General features: G+C 35.8%; 1 pseudogene; it reads right to left on the minus strand.

Annotated features, from left to right (window-relative positions):
* Positions 1 to 8,358: 8,358 nt before the first annotated feature.
* On the minus strand, positions 8,359 to 10,183 carry LOC121102003 (annotated as a pseudogene).
* Positions 10,184 to 21,629: the final 11,446 nt, after the last annotated feature.

Genomic DNA, 21,629 nt, shown 5'->3' on the forward strand with positions numbered 1-21,629 from the left:
GGGTCAGACTGTGGAGGACTGATTATAGTTCGTAAATACTTCTTTTTAGTACTTAAGCTAGTTGGACCTGGGGTTTTCTTTGTAAGTTTTTTAAACCACTAATTCCATCTCTACTTGTAATTGGGCTATTCATATTTTCCATTTCTTTTTTAGTCAGTTTTGATATTTTGTGTCTTTCTAGGAACATATTGGCATGTAGTTCATAGTATTTCCCTTTTTCCTTTTTTTTTGTGTGTGTGTTTCAAGTTTTTATTTAAATTATAGTTGTTTAACATATAACATATTTAACAGATAATGTTATATGTATATAACATATATATATATATGGCATAACATATAATGTAATATTGGTTTCAGGTGTAGAATATAGTGATTCATATAACTTATAATATAACACCCAGTGCTTATCACAACTGCCCTCATTAACACCCATGACCCATTTAGCCCATTCCCTGCGCACTCCCCTCCAGCAATCCTCAGACTATAGTTAATAGTCTCTTATGTTTTGACCTCCAATCTCTTTTTTTTCTTCCGTCCCCTATGTTCATCTGTTTTGTTTCTAAATTCCACATATGAGTGAAATCACATGGTATTTGTCTTTCTCTGACTTATTTCGCTTAACATAATGCACTCTGGCTCCACCCATGTTGTTGCAAATGGCAAGATTTCATTCTTTTTGATGGCCAAATAGTATTCCATTATATATATATCTATATCTATATATCTATATCTATATCCATATATATATATAATGGAACACACACATACACACACACACACACACACACACACACACACACACCACACCTTCTTTATCCATTCACTAGTCGATGGGCCTTTGGGCTCTTCCAATAATTTGGCTATAGTTGATAGTGCTGCTATAAACATCAGGGTGCATGTGCCCCTTCAAATCAATATTTTTGTATTCTTTAGGTAAATGCCTATTAGTGCAGTTAGTGAGTCATAGGGTAATTCTATTTTTAATTTTCTGAGGAAATTCCATATTGTTTTCCAGAGTGGCTGTATCAGTTTGCATTCCCATTAACATTGTAAGAGGGTTCCCCTTTCTCCACATCCTTGCCAATGCAGTTGTTTCTTATGTTGTTAATTTTATCCATTCTGACAGGTGAGGTGATATCTCATCATAGTTTTGTATTTCCCTTTAATATTCTCTTATTTCTGTTTGGTCAGTAGAGAAATCCCTTTAATTATTCCTTATTTTAGTAATTTTAATCTTCTCTCTGTTTTTCTCATTAAGTTTTGGTAGGAGTTTGAATAGGATTGGTGCTAATTTTCTGTTTTGTTTTTTTCTCCTTTAAATGATTGGTATAATTCAATAGTGAAGCTATCTACTCCTGGACTTTTCTTTTTTGGAAGGTTTTTTTTTTTTTAAAGATTTTATTTATTTATTTGACAGAGATAGAGACAGCCAGCGAGAGAGGGAACACAAGCACAGGGAGTGGGAGAGGAAGAAGCAGGCTCGTAGCGGAGGAGCCTGATGTGGGGCTCGATCCCATAACGCCGGGATCACGCCCTGAGCTGAAGGCAGACGCTTAACAACTGTGCCACCCAGGTGCCCCTGGAAGGTTTTGATTACTGATTCGATCTCTTATAATAAGTCTTTTGGTATTTTCTATTTCTTCTTGAGTCAATTTTGGTAATTTTTGTATTCTAGGAATTTGTCCATTTTATCTAGATTATCTAATTGTTGGTGTATTATTATAATATTCTTTCAAAATCTTCTTAATTTCTTTTAAGTTGTAATGTCTCCACTTTCATTTCTAACTTTAGTTATTTGCATCTTCCTTCATTTTTCTTAGCATAGGTAAAGGATTGTTGATTTTGTTATTATTTTCAAAGAACCAACTTTTGGTTTAATTTATTTTCTCTTTTTTCGATTGCCTATTTCATTTATCTCTGTTCTGATTTTTTATTATTTCCTTCTTTCTGCTGGCTTTGGGTTTAGTTTGTTCTCTCTTTTCTGATCACTTGAGCTGTTGAGTTAAGTTGTTGATTTGAGATTTTTATTTATTTTTAATATAAGCATTTGTAGACATAAATTTCCCTCTTAGCCCCACTTTGGCTTCATTCTGTAAGTTTTGGAATTTTTATTCATTTTTATTCATCTCAAACTATTTTCTAATCTCCATAGTAATTTTTTCTTTGACTTATTTGTTGTTTAAGAGTGTATTTAATTTCCACACAGTTCTGAATTCTACAGTTTTCCTTCTGTTATTGATGTCTAGCTTTTCCATTGTGTTAGAAGAAGATATTTTGTATGATTTTAATTTTTAGAATTTTATTGAGAATTGTTTTATATACTCGAGTGGTCTAACCTGAAGAAGGTTCTATGTGTACTTGAGAAGAATGTGTATGCTAAAGTTGGATGGAGGCTACTGTGTATATCTGTTAAGTCTAGTTTATTACAGTGTTCTTTGAGTCCTCAATTTCCCCACTGATCTTCTGTCTAGATGTTCAATCCATTATTGGAAGTTATGTATTGAAATATAGAACTATTTCTCCCTTCAATTCTGTCAATATTTGTTTCATATGTTTTGGAGCTCTGTTGTGTGGTCCATGTATGTTTATATTTTTTCTTGATGAATTATCTCTTTATTAATATATAATGTCCCTCAGTCTCTTGTAACAGTTTTTGATTTAAAGTCCATTTTATCTGATAAACACCCAGATCTCTTGGCTGTTATTTGCATGGGTTATCTTTTTTCCATCTTTATACTTTCAACATATTTCTGTCTATGTATTTAAAATGAGTCTGGTCCATGAAGCATATACTTGGATCGTTTTTTTATTGGTATACTATGGCAAATATATCTTTTAATTATGACTTTAATATATTTAAATGTAAAGTGATTATTGACAATGAAGGATTTCTGTGATTTTACTATTTATTTCTGTATGCTTTATACCTTTTCTTTAGTTCTTTCTAATAATGCCTCCTTTGTGTTTGATTTGTGTGTGTGTGTGTGTGTGTGTGTGTGTGTGTGGTGTAGAATTTTGATTCTCTCATTATTTCCTTTTCAGTGTATATACATATTTCTTGGTTATTTTCCTAGTGGTTACTATGGACATTAAAGATAAAATGCTAGGTTTATAATAATCTAGTTTGAAATGATACCAACTTAGGTTCAAAATATACATGAATCCTTCTATTCAGCTCTGATCCCTCTTTTATGTTGTTATTGTCACAAATTACATCTTTTTCATAGATTTGTAATTAATCTTTTATGTGTTTCTCTTTTAAATCTTATAGGGTATAAAAAGAGGACTTATAAACTAGGAAACAATAATACTTGCTTTTATGTTTACCAGTGTAATTACCTTGACCAGTGATCATTATTTATTTGAATGGCTTGGAGTTACCATCTAGTGTCCTTTTATCTCAGCCCAAAGAACTACCATTAGGGGGCGCCTGGGTGGCACAGTGGTTGGGCTCCTGCCTTCAGCTCAGGGAGTGATCCCGGCATTATGGGATCGAGCCCCACATCAGGCTCCTCCACTATGAGCCTGCTTTTTCCTCTCCCACTCCCCCTGCTTGTGTTCCCTCTCTCGCTGGCTGTCTCTATCTCTGTCAAATAAATAAATAAAATCTTTAAAAAAAAATTTTTTTTTAAATTAAAAAATAAAGAACTACCGTTAGCATTTGGGGGGGGGTAGGGCGACTCTGATATTGACAGTCCCTCTTAGCTTTTGTTTTTGTGAGACTGTCTTATTTTTTCCTTTATCTTTGAAGAGTATTTTTACCAGATAGAGATTTCTTGGTTGACAGATTTTTATTTTTAGCTTGTTTTAAATACATCATTCTACTACTTTCTCTCTCTCTCTTTTTTTAAAGATTTTATTTATTCATTTGAGAAAGATGGAGAGCACACAAGTTGTGTGTGCTGAGGAGAGGGAGAAGCAGGCTCCCCACTATGCAGGGAGTGCAATGTAGGGCTCAATCCCAAGACCCCGGCATCAGGACCTGAACTGAAGGCAGACACTTAACCAACTGAGCCACCCAGGCGCCCTCATTCTACTACTTTCTTGCCTCCATAGTCTTTGGTGAGAAATTGGCTGTTCATCTTTTTGAGAATCCTTTGTACCATGATGAGTTGCTTCTTCTTTTTTTTTTAAGATTTATTTCTTATTTGGAGAGAGAGATGGGGGGGAAGAGGCAAAGGAAGAGAGATAATCTCAAGCACACTCTGTGCTGAGCGCTGAACCCAGCATGGGACTCAGTCTCATGACCCTGAGATCATGACCTGAGCAAAAACCAAGAATTGGATGCTTAATTGACTGAGCCACCCAGGTGCCCCAATTAGTTGCTTTTCCCTTTCTGCTTTTAAGATTCTGTCTTTGGTTTTGTCTTTCAGTAGTATGAAATAATGTGTCTTAATATGAATCTATCCTGTTTGTAATTCATTGAGCTTCTTGGATGTGTAGACTTATGTCCTTCATAATTGGGAATTTGGGTCTTCAAATTTTTTTGTCTTCTCCTTTTCTTCTCTCTTCTCAGACTACCATAATATGTATATTGTTAAGCTTACTGGTGTCCTACACACCCCTTGGTCTCTGTACACTCCTCCTAATCTCTTTTATTTCTCCTCTGAATGACTAATTTCAGTTATTCTCTCTTCAAGTTCTCAGATTCTTTCTTCCTATCTGGATCTGGTATTGCACTGTCTAGAGAATTTTTTATTTTAACTATTGTATTTTTCAGATGCAGGATTTCTATTTGGTTCCTTTTTATAATTTTTTTCTCTTCATTGATATTCACTACTTACCCGTACATTGTTCTCTGATGTCCTTTATTTGTTTGTTCATTATTTCCTTCAGGTCTTTGAAGATATTTAAGACAGTTAGAGTCTTTGTGTCATCAAGTTCAATGTCCAACCTTCCTCTGGGGTGGTTTCTATCAGTTTTTCTTTTTCCTTTGAATAAACCGTGCTTTTCTGTTTCTTTGAATGCTTTGTAATTTGTTGTTCTTGTTAGCTGGACATATTGACTATCATAATGTGCTAACTCTGGAAATCAGATCCCCCCTTGTCCAGGGAGTTCAGTTGTTGGTTGATGATAAGCAAAATTATTGTTTCTTTAAAAGGTGACTTTTCCAAACTATTTGCAAATGTTGTATTCTTTGTCATGTATGATCATGATGTCTCTGCTCTGTTAGCTACATGTTTAGCCAGTGACCGCACAGAGGTTTCCCTTGTACCCAAAAGGAAAATACAAGTATTCTCTCCCTTTAAGTTCTTTAGACAGTGGAAATCACTTCTGTCTGTGTTTGAAATGATCACCTACTGTGCCATTTATGTGAACAGCCAGTCATATCAAAATATAAACCTAGAATTTTGGAGGACAAAGCTTCTCTGGAGCTAACAAGCCACAGCAGGATGTGGACCACTATCTTGATGGTTGGCTGCTGCAGGGCTGGGACTGGGGGATGATAATTACTATGCTAAGCATAAAAATTTACCAGTATTTGCCAGCTTCTTTTTTTTTAATAATAATATTTTTTTATTATATTATGTTAGTCACCATACAGTACATCCCTAGTTTTTGATGTAAAGTTCCATGATTCATTACTTGCCTGTAACACCCAGTGCACCCATGCAATACGTGCCCTCCTTAATACCCATCACCAGCCTATCCCATTCCCCCTCCTCCCCTCTGAAGCCCTCAGTTTCTTTTTTCATCAGGGATTCCACTGATCAAGTTTTCAACTAGAGCAGATTTCTAAAATTCTTGATTTTGACAGTTTTTATCATTTCAGTAGTTGTTTTGCTGGAGGGATGGGTTCCTAGAGCTTCTTACTGCACCATTTACCATTCTATGACTCTTTGTTTTCTATATTTCTGTATCTTTATTTTTTCTCTGTTTCTATATTACTGGCTTCTTTTGTATTAAATAGGTATTGTCTACTCTACCAGCTTAGCTCCTATATATTTTTGTGTCACTTGTATTTCCTTAGTGATCACCTTGGATTATAATTATATTTTAACTCAAATCATTTATTTTACATTAGTACCAACTTAATTTCAATTGTATACAAACATATTGCCCTAGTATGGCTATATTATCTCTCCATGCCTTTGTGCTGAGATTTTCATATATATTACATCTTTATAAGGTCATCAATTTTAAGCCCTTCAAAACAGTTTTATAATTAATGCTCTATATAGTTATATTTTGAATCAAATTGGAGAAGAAAATATTTATAAGCCAAAATATATTTATACTGTATTTTATGTTTATTTATGTAGTCACCTTTAGCAGTGCTTTTTATTTCCTTGTGTGGATTTGACATACTGTCTAGTTTCCTTTCATTTTGGCTTCATGGTTTCCTCTTAGTGTTTATTGTATGTCTTGCCTGCTAGTGACAGATTATGTTTTTGTTTGGGATGATCTTAATTTCACCTTCATTTTTGAAAGATAGTTTTTATGGGCTTAGAATTATTGGTTGACTGTTTTCCTTTCAACTTTAAATATGTCATTCCATTGCTGGCTGGACTTCATGGTGTTTGAGAAGTCCGCAGTTAATCTAAATGGGGATTCCCTCATGAGTAATTTTTTTCTACTGCTTTTATTTTATTTTATTTTATTTTATTTTATTTTAATTCCAGTATAGTTAACATACAGTGTTACATTAGTTTCAGGTGTATAGTGATTAAACAATCCATATGTCACCCTGTGTTCTTCATGATGATAAGTGCACTCCTTACTCCCCATCGCCTATTTTATCCATCCTTCTGGTAACTATCAACTTGTTCTCTATAGCTAAGAGTCTGTTTCTTAGTTTGTCTCTCTCTTTTTTCTTTTGCTCCTTTTTGAGTGCTTGTTTCTTAAATTCCACATATGAGTGAAATCATATGGTATTTGTCTTTCTCTGACTGAATTATTTCACTTAGCATTATACCTCTAGGTCCATCCATTCCATTGCAAATGGCAAGGTTTCGTTCTTTTTTTATGGTTGAATAGTATTCCATTGTGTATATATACCACATCTTCTTTATTCATCAGTCAATGGACACGAGCTGCTTCCATAATTTGGCTATTGTAAATAATGCTGCTATAAACATAGGGAGGCATGTATCCCTTTGAATTCAAGTTTTTGTATTTTAGGGGTAAATACCCAGTAGTGAGATTACTGGATCATAAGATAGTTATTCTTAACTTTTTGATGACAGTAAATTCAGTTTTCCACAGTGGCTATACCAGTTTGCATTCCCACCAACAGTGCAAGAGGGTTCTTATTCTACACATCCTCACCAACACTTGTTGTTTCTTGCATTGTTGATTTTAGCCATTATGACAGGTGTGAGGTGATGTATCATTGTAGTTTTGATTTGCATTTCCTTGATGATAAGAGATGTTTTCATGTGTCTGTTGGCTATCTGGATGTCTTTTTTGGAGAAATATCTGTTCATTTCTTCTACCCATTTTTAAAAATTGGATTATTTGGGTTTTGGAAGGGGGTTCTCCTGCTTTCAATATTCTTTTGAAAACATCCAGCATTTGACACTTTCACTTTAATGTCACTGTGTGAATCTCTTTTAGTTTATTATACTTGAAATTCATTGCTTCTTGAATAAGTATATTACTGTTTTTCTTTAAATTTGGGAACTTTTTAAAAACATGTTCTTTCTGCTCCTTTCTCCTTTTCTTCTGGAACTTCTTTCATGTACATGCTGGTGCACTTGTTGTTTCAGTGGACACTTACATTTTGTTTATTTTTATCCATTTTTTTTTTAGTCCCTCAGATTAGATTGTCTCAATTGACCTATCTTCAAGTTCACTGATTTTCTTCCCTGCCAGTTCAAATTAGTTGTTGACCTTTTTTAGTGGCTATTTAATTTCAGTTATTGAATGTTTCTCTCCGGAACTTTTATTTGGCCTTTTTTCTCCATGATTTCACTTTATTGAAATTTTTTATATGATGAGATGTTATTCTCATGTTTTTCTTTAATCCTTTAAATACAGTTTACTTTTATTTGTTAAGCATATTTGTAATGGATGTATTAAAGTTTTTATCTTGGGGATGCCTGGGTGGCTCAGTCAGTTAAGCATCTGCCTTTGGCTCAGGTCATGATCCCAGGGTCCTGGGGTCAAGTCCCACATCAGGCTCCTTGCTCAGCGGGAGCCTGCTTCTCCCTCTGCCTGCGGCTCCCCCTGCTTGTTCTCTCTCTCTCTCTCTGACAAATAAAGTCTTTTTTAAAAATTTAAAAATTAAAAAATAAAGTTTTTATCTTGTAATTCCAACATTTGAGCTCCTTGGGGACAGTATCTATTGACTATTTGTTTTGTATGGGCCATACTTTCCAGTTTCTTTGCATGATTCATAATTTTTGTTAAAAACTAGTTATTTTATTTTTCTTTTTTTTTTTTTTTGTTAGTTTTAGAATTCCTTGACATGTAAACACACATGCAGCAGTGGGTCTGCAACTCAAGCCGTAAAAGCAGGTTAATCCACAAATTCCAAGTTTTGATAGAAAAGTCTTCCCTTAAATAATTTTTAAAATACTGAGACCTACACAATCCTAACTTAAACTCTTACCTACATAAATTTACTATATTCATAAATAAGTCACAGGCTAGTGCTGAATTGCTTTTAACATAAATTCACTCTAGAGCAACACAGACCAACATGAGACGTTAAAGAAGGTAACCCAACCCAATAAATCTACAGCACTTTTGATAAAAGCCACTGGAGTACAACACACAGCTAAGTCGCAACATGCAAGGGTCAGTTCCCTGCCCCCACAGCTCTTGGTGCAATGATTCCCTAGGTGGATGGTCTACACAGGATGCAGGACATGACGTAGTCATCACCCCTGAACCAGTCCAACTTCTTTCTTTGGGGCAAGTGCCTACAAGTGCCTTTCAGCTCCAGCCTCTGGGTGCTTGCCCCTAACTTGGGAGAAGACAGCAAGTGGATAGGCTGGGTTGGGGCAGTAAGCCCACTGCTGTCTGCTGTCACACCCAAAGCTGGGCATCTTCCCATCTAGGCCATTGCTGGCTGAAATCCAGGGACAGGACATTTCTGCCTGGACATAATGTGTTGCTCTGGCAAACACCCTGGGTCTCCTAGACCCAGAACAAGATGCTTTTTTGGCCACTGGGGTGCACAGCCCTTGGTGCCCACTGGAGCTGGGACCTAGGCACTATCCACTACTACTTGGCATCTGCCTGAAAATCTCACTGGTCACTGAATAAACAAGGTCCTCTTAAGGACTGGACTAATTCTGGACAACTAGCCAGAACCTATCACATTGCTCGTACAAGGTCAGTGGGAGGCCGCCTTAGCGGCTGCTCCACAGGCCCACAAATGACTCTGGCTATGGTGGCCACCTCCCAAGGCATCCGTCCTGGTCTCCTTCCAGCACCATTGTGACATATGGCAGGTCAGTGGCTGCAGCTCAAGGGGTGCTCTCTTTCCTCTGACAGCATTGTGAGGGAGGTGGGGACCAGTCATAGATGTTGGAGAGCCACAGCTGCACCTCCTCCTTGTACAAGTAGCCTTCTTGCATCAGTGAGTGGTGCTTCTCCAGCATGTCCTCTAGGCTGTGCTTGTGTGTCACCAGGTACTGGTTGTTGCAGCCACAGTAATTGTACTTGGTGTTGAAGCCTGGGTTGTGCTCATGCTGTATGTCCACAGACACCAGCCAGGCACCCAGGAACACCTCGTCACTGTGTCATGTGCACAAGTGTGGCTGACGTGCAGGTAGTGCATCAGGTTGGCCGAGGGCACACAGCCATCCCTCAGCGTGTAGGGTAGCTAGTAGTCGCAGAGCAGCCAGGTGGCCTCGCACTAGCACCACTGGGCTTGACATGGACTTGGCCTGAAAAGAAGCCTCAGTGGCTGCAATGCACAGGGTCACACATTGTGCACCTTGGCCAGCAGCTGTCCAACTGCACAAACAAGTCTGCATTGAGCACAACTTGAAGGCTGTGTGCTCGGCCATCATGGCCAGCACTTTGGCTGTGAGGTTCTCCTACACGTTGTGCATTGTGGGCAGCAGCAGCAGGTCACCATGCTGTGCCTGCTCATGCCCCAGGGCACACCCCTCCCTGGCACCCAGCTGCCTGTGCCCACCATGAATCATGCCTACACATCATCTGGGCTGCCTTGCCACGCCGCCACCAGCCGCGTGCCATGTGCCAGGCCACCCAGGCCTAGTGCCATCTGGTGCCACCACACAGGACAGCAGCTTCATGATACACATGTGGGAAGCACCTAAGTTCCTGAAGCCAGCGGGCAGGCCGTGACCACTGGTGGTGGAGGCAGAGGGCCAGGGAAAAGCTAGTATTTAGGAACTCTAGAAATCAGCCCTACTCACCCTTCACCCCCATTTCCAAAAGCTTGTTATTTTGCTGTTTGATTACTTATTTTGATCAGTTCTGTACATTCCATATTCTTTGTTGTGTGGAGCCAACAAAATCTTTGGTAAGCTTCATAGTCAGCTAGCGATTGGTAGAAACTTTCTTAAATGCGATAAAGCAATAAATCTTCCACCATTTGCAAAGAGGCTCTGTGTATATATGTTGCAGTATGCCTTCAGTGCTCTAACAGTTTACAGTTCTTCCTTAGCTTTCATTTTCTGCTGGTGCAAGAATTCAGAGTTTCCATAGGGGAAAATTAGGGTCTTTTAAATTATCTTCCTGAGCATCCATCTATCCTTGCCCTCTAGATCTCTAGGCATAGGGTGTAGCCTTTCAGAGCTATTTGTGAACTTTTATTCCCTTGATTTTCCTATGTAATTTTCTTGGCCATCTTTTTTGCCCTAACTAGTTTTTCTGCCAGAGACAGCTGCAATTTTATACAATTGCTATTATTTGTTTTTGACTAACAACCAGATGTTTCCTCACTGTGTGAACTCTGAGTCAGCTCAAAGTCCTGTGAATGGGCATTTCCAGGAAGCTTCCAGTCAGGTCAAACTGTGGCAGTTCTGTGGCAGTGGGCTTTTTTGGAAACTTCCCAAACAATTGTCCCTTCCGTAGCTACTACACTGCTGGGGTTTTGTTTTGTTTTGTTTTTGTTACTCTTGCTCTTAGGCCTCTCATTTTCAAGACTACCACTGACCTGTGGAGGTGAATAGGAATAGAGCATCCTCAGAGCTCACAGTTCTCACTGAGATTTAATTGTTGTTCTTGAAGAAATGCTCTCCAGCTCGTTGCACCTTTGGGTAATTTCCAAAGTTTTGAAGAAGTTGATGTTGACCACTTTGCCAGTGTTCTCTCTGTGTCTGTCTGTCTCTCTCTCTGTCTCTCTCATAGAGGAGTGAATATAAGAAGTCCTTACTTGACCATTCCAGAAATGTTCTCTATGACACTTTTTAGTAACATGTTTAGAGTTTGAAAAAGTGAGGTGAAAATACTCTGTCAAAACAAGATTCTGGCCAGCTCCACAATCAGGTGAACCAATTATTTCAAATAAATCTCTTTCTCAGGAATTTAGTTTTGGAAGCAGGAGGTGAGGAAATGAGTCTTGTTTACAATAAACCTATGAAAATAATACATCATATATATCTGTCTACATATTTTTAACATGGGTTCCAAAGAAATTTAGTGAAAAAGCCATAGTTTTTCATCAAATAGGGCTGGAACACTGAATAGACAAATAGAAACAAAACTGGCACTTACCTAATACCTTACACAAAATGCTTATTTTACATAGACATCTATTTAAGAATTCTAAAACTATAAAATTGATAAAAGTTTACTTATGAGTAATTTTAGCAGTCTTGGGATAGGCAAAGGTTTTTTTATAAAATGTAAAAGGCTCGAGTCATTAAAATTGATAAATTAGAATCATCATAATTAAAATTTTCTGCTTCAGACACTCTGTGATGATTAAATTTCATGTGTCCAGTTTGGCTAAGCTATGGTGCCCAGTTGTTTGGCCAAACACTAATCCAGATGTTGCTGTGAAGATACTGTTTTAGATATGATTAACTTTTATAATCAGTTGGCTCTCAGTAAAGCAGATCATCTTCCATAATGTGGGTTAGCCACATCCAATCAATTGAAGGCCTTATGAACAAAATCAGGTTTCTCAAGAATGAATTCCACTTTCAGACTGGAACATAAAAAGTCTGAATTTCCGGTCTTTTGACCTCCAGTGGAGATTTTGTACTCAATACTGCAGTGTCAAATTCTACCTGAATTTCCTGCCTGCTGACCTCCCATATATATTTCAGACTTGCCAGCCCACACAATTATGTGAGACAATTTTTAAAACTCTCTACCCCCACCACATATACATGCACACACATACAGGTTTCTTTGGGGAACCCTATATACACCCTTAAGAAAATGAAAAGGAAAACTGGAGAGTAGAACAAAACGTTTTAAACATATTATACAAAGGACTTTTTTATTTATTTTTTTTAAAGATTTTATTTATTCATTTGACAAAGATAGAGACAGCCAGCGAGAGAGGGAACACAAGCAGGGGGAATGGGAGAGGAAGAAGCAGGCTTCCAGCGGAGGAGCCCGATGTGGGGCTCGATCCCAGAATGCTGAGATCACGCCCTGAGCTGAAGGCAGACGCTTAACCACTGAGCCACCCAGGCGCCCCTACAAAGGACTTTTTTAATCCAGCACTATAAAGATTCATAAAGAAGGGGAGCAAAATTAAACACTTTGTAATGTGAGATAAACAAATGTCAATGGCAGAATCAAATTATACTCAGCGTTGTTTGTCATTAGGGGAGTGCATATTGAAATGTCAATATAATTGTACTACACACCAACTAGAATTACTAAAATTGATATAACTGATACAAATATTGCCAAATATGGCGTACTTGAAATTTTCATATGTTTCTGGTTAGTGTAAAATTTATCTCCACTGTCAAATATTGTTTGGCAGTTTTTTATAAATTCAAATTTACAATTACCATACAAGTCAGCTGGATATTTACCCAAAGTAAATGAAAACTATGTCCACAAAAACACTTGTATTGGAATTTCATAGCAGCTGTATTAATAATGACTATAAACTGGTAATAATACAAATATCTGTCAACAGGTAAATGGATGAACACATTGTGGTGTATCTGCACAATGGAATGCTAATAAAAAGAAACAAATTGCTGATATATGCAAAGATATAGATGAAATTTTAAAACAGTATTTGGCTAGACACAAAAGAGTATGTTAATATAATTCCACTAATATGAAATTTTAGAAAAGGCAAAAAACAAATTGTAATTTGTAATTATATAAGACAAATCCATCTTTGCCTGGATTTGGGTGTTAGGAGATTGACTACAAAGAGAATTTGGGGGAAATGATGGAATACTTTTACTTCCTAATTCAAGTAGTGTTTACACTACTGTATATAGTTTTCAAAAGTCATCTAACTCTGTACTTGCAATGAACTCATTTATTTTATGTGAGTTATACTTCAATAAGATTTATACTAAAAACATAAATATGTTAAAAGGCATCACAATTTATATATGTATTGGCAAATTTGGGAGCCAAACTTTAAAAAGAAGTAATACTCAAAGAAGCAATCCTGTCATTGGTGATGCTTTTTCCTCAAATTATAGCAATTGCCAATTCTGAAAGGAGATACTGAGAGGGTACAAAACCAAGCATCACTTTCTGGGGAGTCAATAGTAGTATACTGACAAATATTACAGTAATTGGACCTAGGAAAGAGGTGAGACCTTGGGAAATAAGCCCACACATTCAGCTGGGACTCTGAAAGGAGTGAGGCTTAGGTATATATAGAATTTCTCTTGAATAGTTTGAAGCCAAGCTTCAGATCATGTTATTCCTTAAATAAGTCATCCTGCTGTAAGATTTCTAGTTCCTTTAGTCTATCTTCCTAACAGAAGCATGAGCAAATCCTGTCTAGAGAAAGGTCACATCAGCCAGTCTCAAATTATATCTGCAATTTTTCACATTAAATCTCACATTAATATATCTGACAACCAAATGAGTATATGGGTGGTGGAGGGGAAGACCAAATACCAAGAAAATATTTTAGACAACCAAGAAATCCAAATAATGGAGTTAACAGACATGGACTTTAAACCGTACAAAAGGACAAATGGATGTGTTAGATAAAAACATGTAATAACTGAAAATAATAATCACTTAATAAGATGTAGAGGAAAAGAGAATAAGCAAACCGGAAGATTGGTCAGAAGAAAATATTGCAGTGATGTCACAGAGAAGCAAAAATGTGAATATTAGAAGAAGGACCATTAGAGATTTGTTGGTTATAGTGAAAAAAGACTAATTGGAGTGAAGAAGATGGTGGAGAGAGAATGGGGCTGAACAGTACTTGAAGAGCTGCTGGCTAAAGAATGTTAGAAGATTGAAAAAAGATCAATCTGCAAATTAAAAAAGTATATAAATTTACAAAGGTAAAAAGCAAAAATACATAGGTACATTATAGCAAAACTAATAAAAATTAATGACAAGGAGAATGTCTTCAAAGGACCCAAAGAAAAGAAAAATTGTGTTGAAAGGGGGAACAAAACATTTACAAGTGACTTGCTAACAGAAATGATGGAAATCAGAATGCAGTGGAATGACGTATTTAAAGAACTGAAAGCATATAATTGCCAACATAAACCTGTGTATCAAGTGAAACTATCAAAATTAAGTAAAAATGATGACATTCTCTCCTTTTTTTCTTTTCCCCCTTCCCATATGTTCATCTGTTTCTTTTCTTTAATTCCACGAGTGAGATCCTATGGTATTTGTCTTTCTCTGACTGACTTATTTCACTTAGCATAATACACTCTAGCTCCGTCCATGTCATTGCAAATGGCAAGATTTCATTCTTTTTGATTGCTGAGTGCTCTTAATGATGGAGAACAAACTGCCGGTGGATGGAGGGAGGTGGGTCAGGGATGGGCTAGATCAGTGATGTGTATTAAAGGATATTGTGAATCACTGAATTCTACTCCAGAAACTAATATTGCTCTGTATGTTCACTAACAAAGTTTAAATTTTAAAAAGTAAAATAAATAAATATTCTAAGTGAAAAAATAAATTTTTTAGACAAACAAAAAACGATGACATTTTTGGACCTGTAAAGCCAAGACATTTCACCATTAGGCCTTCAGTAAAGAAAATATTAAAGGAGGTTCTTTGTGTAAATTTAAGATTCCAGAGGCAGTATTAGAAATTAAAGAATAAACAGAAACAGAATGGATATGTAAATGGGTAATTCTAAATTACTGTTGATTGTATAAAATCATTATCATCATTATCATATCATCATCTGCCTAGGCCTAAATATATGCAGAAGTAAAATATATGAAAAAATACACATGAATCCGAAGAAAGATAAATGGAATAGAAATGTTTTAATTTCCTTTAATTGTCCAGGAAATGCACAGATTTTTATTTTAATAAGGGGTGCATGCTGGAATGTCTGTATAACCCCTAAGACATTAGTATGCAAATGTGTAATTAAGAGATAATAAAAAGAAAAATGGACAATTGGAAGGTAATAGTGCAAGTGAGATAAATGTGAATATATCTATATTTCATAGATTTAAATCTGATATATTAATAATTATAAATATTAACTATAAATTGTTTAAAAGGCAAACACTGCTACAACTCGATAACAGAATGACAGTGTGATGAAAATGGGCAGAGAACTTATTTATTTTTTTATTTATTGAAATATAATTCAATATAACATGGTGCCAGTTTAAAGTCTATGGTGTATTGATTAGATACATTTCTATATTAGCACTAGCTAATACTTCTGTCACATCACATAATTATAATTTCTTTATTGTAAAAACAATTAAAGTCTAATCTCTTAGCAACTTTGAAGTTTATAATACAGTATTGTTAACTATAATCACTATGCTGTACATTGTATCTCCAGAATGTGTTTATCTACTAGTTTCAAGTTTGTACCCTTAAATATCTTCCCAATTCTCCTACTTCTTAGTCCCTGGTAACCACTATTCTATCTCTGTTTTTACAAATTCAGCTTTTTAAGATTACACATATAAGTGATACCATGCAGTATTTCTCTTTCTCTCTCTGACTTACCTCACTTAGCATCATGCCTTCAGGGTCCCTCATGTTGTTTCAAATGACAGGATTTCCTTCTTTGTCCCTACTGAATAATATTCCATTGTATGGGTGTGTGTGTGTGTCTGTGCATTCACACACATCCACATCTTCTTCATCCGTTTTTCCATTGATGGACACTTAGGTTGTTTCCATATCTTGGCTGTAGTAAATAATGCTGCAGTGATATGGAATTGCAGATACCTTTTTTGAAATCCTGATTTCATTTCCTTTGGATATATACCCAGAAGTGGGATTGGTAGATCATATGATCACTCTTCTTTATTTCTTGAGGAACCTCCATACTGGTTTCCATAGTACCTGTACAAATTTACATTCCCACCAATAAATAGTGCACTGGGTGGGGTTCCCTTTCCCACATATTTTCTTTTTAAGATTTTATTTATTTATTTGAGAGAAAGAGCGGGAGAGAGAGAGCATGAGTAGGGGTGAGGAGTAGAAGGGGAGGGGGAAGCAGACTCCCTGCTGAGCAGGGAGCCCCATCTTCGACTCCATCCTGGGACCCTGAGATTATGACCTGAGCTGAAAGCAGACGTTTAACCAACTGAGCCACCCAGGGGCCCCTTTTCCCACATATTTTCACCAACACTTGGTATTTCCTGTCTTTTACATGATGGTGCACTGGGTGTTATACGCAACTAATGAATCATCGAACTTTACATCAGAAACCAGGGATGTACTGTATGGTGACTAACATAATATAATAAAAAAAACATTAAAAAAAGAAATTCTAACAGGTGTGAGGTAATATTTTACTGTGATTTTGACTTAGATTTCCCTGATGATTAATCATGTTAAACATCTTTTCATGTTTCTGTTGTCTATTTGTATGTCTTCCTTGAGAAACTATTGAGTTACTTTGCCCATTGTTAATTTGATTTTTTTGTTGTTATTCAATTATATTAACCCTTATCCAACATATGGTTTGAAAATATTTTCTTGTATTCTGTAGGTTGGCTTTTCATTTTGTTGATTGTTTCTTTTACTGTGCAGAAGCTTTTTTGTTTCATGTAGCCTCAATTTGTTTATTTTTGCTTTTCTTGACTCTGTTTTTGGTGTCATATACAAAAACTTATTTCCAAGACCAAGGCCAGGGAAGTTCTTCCTTATTTTTTTTTGAAGGAGTTTTACAGTGTCAGGTTTTATATTTATATCTTAATCTATTTTGAGTGATTTTTAATGAATGCTGTAAGATCAGGTTCTGATTTCATTTTTTTGCATGTGATTATCCAGTTTTCCCATCACCATTTGTTGAAGAGACTATCCTTTCCCCATTGAGTGTTCTTGGAGCCATTGTCAAATATTGCTTGGCCATATATGCAGGGGTTTATTTCGGGGCTCTCTCCCATTCGTCTATGTGTCTGTTCTTATGCCAGTACCATACTATTTTAATTACTGTAACTTTGTGGTATAGTTTGAAATCATGAAGTTTAATGTCTCCATCTTCATTCTTTTCCCTCAGAATTGCTTTGAATGTTTGGGGTCTTCTGTGGTTTCAAACAAATTTTAGAATTATTTTTTCTGTTTCTGTGAAAATTGCCATTAGGATTTTGATAGGGATTGCACTGAACTTATAGTTTTGGTGGTATGGATTTTTAATACTATTAATTATTCTGATCCATTAACATAAGATATTTTTCCATTTATTGTGTCTTCTTCAGTTTATTTCATCAAAGTCTTATAGTTTTCATTGTACTGAATTTCATTTCCTTGGTTAAATTATTCCTAAGTATTTTACTATTTTTCATGCTATTGTGAATAGGATAGCTTTATTTCTTTTTTCAGATATTTCATTGCTAGAGTATACAAACACAACAGATTTCTGTATGTTGATTTTATAACTATGACTTTCCTGAACTCATTGATTTGTTCCAACAGGTTTTGGGGTGAGTCTTTTGTATTTTCTATATATAAGACCATATCACATACAAATAAAAATTTTACTTGTTTTCCAATTTAGATGCTTTTTATTTCTTTGTCTTTTTAAATTTCTCTACCTATGGCTTCCAGTAGTATGTTGGATAAGAGTGGCGAGAGTGGGCACCCTAGTTCCTGATGTTAGAGGAATAGCTCTCATTCTTTCACCATTGAGTTTGATGTTAGCTCTGAGATTGTCATATATGTCCTTTATTTTGTTGAGGTATGTTCCTTCTATACTTGATTGGTCGAGGGTTTTTATCATGAAATTATGTATTTTGTCAAATGCTTTTTCTGTATCTAGATGATCATAAGATTTTATTTTTCATATTACTAATGTTAACTTACAATTATTAACATATTACCAATGTTAAAACATTATAATTTACTGATTATTAACCTATTACTAATGTTAATATATCTTGTCAAATTACTAATTTATTGGTTTGTATATGTTGCATTTCAGGGATAAATCCCACTTGGTCATGTTGTATGGTCCTTTTTAATGTGTTTTTAAATTCAGTTTCCTAATATTTCGTTGATAATTTTTGCACCCAAGTTCATCAGGGATTGTAGTTTTCTTTTATTGGCATTGTCATCAGGGTAATGCTAACCTTGTAAAATGAGTTTGGAGGTATAACCTCATTTTCAATTTTTTGGAAGAATTTGAGAAAGATTGGCATTAATTCTTCCTTAAATATTTGGTAGAATTCACCAGTGAAACCATTTGGCCCTGAGCTTTTCCTTGTTGGGAGGTTTTTCACTAACGATTCAATTGCTGTTCCAATTTGGGTCTGTTTAGGCATTCTATTTCTTTATGATCTAGTTGTGGTAGGTTATATGTTTCTAGGAATTTATCCATTTCTTTTAGATTATCCAGTGCTTTGACATAATTTCTTATAATATTCTCTTATGATCTTTTTATCTGTGTCATCAGTTCTAATGTCCCTTCTCTCCTTTCCAATTTTGTTTATTTGAGTCTCCCTGCTGTTTTCTTAGTCTAAGGGCTTGTCAATTTTATCTTTTCATAAGACCAACTCTTAGTTTTGTTATTTTTTAAATCATTTTACCATTTCTTTGATTTTTGCTGTAATCTTTGTTATTTTCTTCCTTCTTGCTAACTTCGGATTTGGTTTATTACTATCTTTCTAGTTCCTTGAATTGTAAAGTTAGGTTGTTAATTTGAGGTTTTTTTTCTTTTTTTAATGTATGCATTTATCACTATGATTTTCCTTCTTGGTCCTACTTCTACTACATCCTCTCTGGGGAGTCCACCGCTATTATGGCTGCTGGTTTCCTCCATGGAAAAGCTGCTGATGTCCTCTGAGGAGCAGACTGTCAGGATCTACACCGATGAACACTTCAGAGTCTTCCACTTTGAGCAATACATAGCCTGGAGTTGTCTTGAAGACTCTGAGTTCCTCAGCAGTAAAGGCTGGCAGGGTCCTCTGCAAAGCAGGCCACTGGAAAATGTGATGGCACCCACCACATAGCTAATACTGATAACCCTCCCCCCTTCTTTTTTGTCCTGGTCATCTCCAGATATCTTAACTAAGGTGATCTTCCCAGTGATCCTTTCTGTGTGGTTGATCTCAATTTTTTTGCTTCGCTATATTGATTGCTACAGATTCTTAATTATACTCTTGAGCTCTTTCAAGGCTATTTTCATTTGTGAATAACTGTCTAATTGTTATGCTTTGTGGGGGGATGAAGGTTGATATCTCCTATTCTCTGTCTGGCTGATATCATTCATGTTCATCATACTCAACAATGAAAAGCTGAAAACTTTTCATCCAAGATCAGGAACAAGACAAGGATGCCTCATCTTGCTGCTTCTCCTCAACACAGTATTAGAAGTACTAGCCAGAACAGTTAGGCCAGAAAAAGAAATGAAAGGAATCCAAATTGGAAAGGAAGAAGCAAAATTGCCTCTGTTTGCAGCTGATGTGATCTTATATATGGAATACCCTTAAGACTCCACAAAAAAAATTTACAACCAAATTCAGTAATGTTACAGAATATAAATCAACATGCAAAAATTATGTCATGCTATACACTAACAATGAACTATCTGAAAAAGAAATTAAGAAAGCAATTCCATTTACAGGAGCATCCAAAAGAATAAAAGGCTTAAGAATAAATCTAACAGAGAAAGACCTGAACATTGAAAACTCTATGAAATTGATGAAAGAAATTGAAGACACAAATAAATGGAAAGATAGCCCATGCATGTTACATACCCTCTCTATCCAAACCGCTATACAGAATCAATGCAATCTCTATAAAAATTCCAATTATATTTTTCAATGAAATAGAAACAATCCTAAAATACACATGGAGCCACAAAAGATCTCAAATAACTAAAGCAATCTTGAGAAAAAGAACAAAGCTAGAGTCATCACACATCCTGATTTCAAAGAAGATGTGAAATATATTCATATATATAATAACATACATATATTATGGAATATATATATGAAATATTACTCAGCCATCAAAAAGAATGAAATCTCCATGCAACAACTTGGATGGAGCTACAGTATATTATGTTCAGCAAAATAAGTCAATCAGAAAAAGACAAATACCATATGATTTCACTCAATGTAGAATTTAAGAAACAAAACTGATGAACATAGGGGAAGGGGGGAAGGGAGGAAAGGGGGAAGGCAACTGTAAGAGACTCTTAACTATAGAGAAAAAACAGGGTTGATGGAGGGAGGTGGGCGGGGAATGGGCTAAATGGGTGGTGGGCATTAAGGAGGGCACTTGTGATGAGCACTGGGTGTTATATGTAAGTGATGAATTATGAAATTCTACTCCTGAAAACCAATATTACCCTATATGTTAACTAACTAGAAGTTAAGTAAAAACTTGAAACAAACAAAAATGTTACTAGTGATATATTTGCATTTAAATATACCACATTTCTGTTTATTTTCTATTTGGCCCATGTGTTCTATATTTTCTTTTTCCTAAGATTTTGGCCTTGTTTTTGGTTAAATATTTTTGCATTTGTGTGATTAAAAACAAACGAACAAACCACCTATACCACAAAGTTACAAGATCAAAAGAGAATGGTACTGGCATAAAAACATATAGACCAACAGAACAGAATAGACACACAGAAATGAACTTAGACATATAGAGTCTACTAATCTTTTTTTTTTAAGATTTTATTTATTCATTTGAGAGAGAGAGAGACAATTGTGAGAGAGGGAACACAAGCAGGGGGAGAGGGAGAGGAAGAAGCAGGCTCCCAGCAGAGCAGGGAACCTGATGTGGGGCTCGATCCCAGGACCCTGGGATCATGCCCTGAGCCGAAGGCAGATGCTTAATGACTGAGCCACCCAGGCGCCCCTAGAGTCTACTAATCTTTGACAAGATTATCAAGAACACACAATGGGGAAAGGATAGTCTCTTCAATAAAGTGTTAGAAAAACTGGTTATTCACATGCAAAAGAATGAAACTGAACTTCTATCTGGTAAGGAGTTAATATCCAAAATATGTAAAGAACTCATACAATTCAATAGCAAAGGGAAAAAAAATCTCATTAGAATTTGGGCAAAGGATCTAAATAGAAATTTTTCCAAAGAAGATATACAGATGGCTACAAGTACACAAAAATATACTC

The sequence above is a fragment of the Ursus maritimus genome, unplaced genomic scaffold (assembly GCF_017311325.1).
Source record: "Ursus maritimus isolate PB19 unplaced genomic scaffold, ASM1731132v1 scaffold_12, whole genome shotgun sequence".
NCBI lineage: Eukaryota > Metazoa > Chordata > Mammalia > Carnivora > Ursidae > Ursus > Ursus maritimus.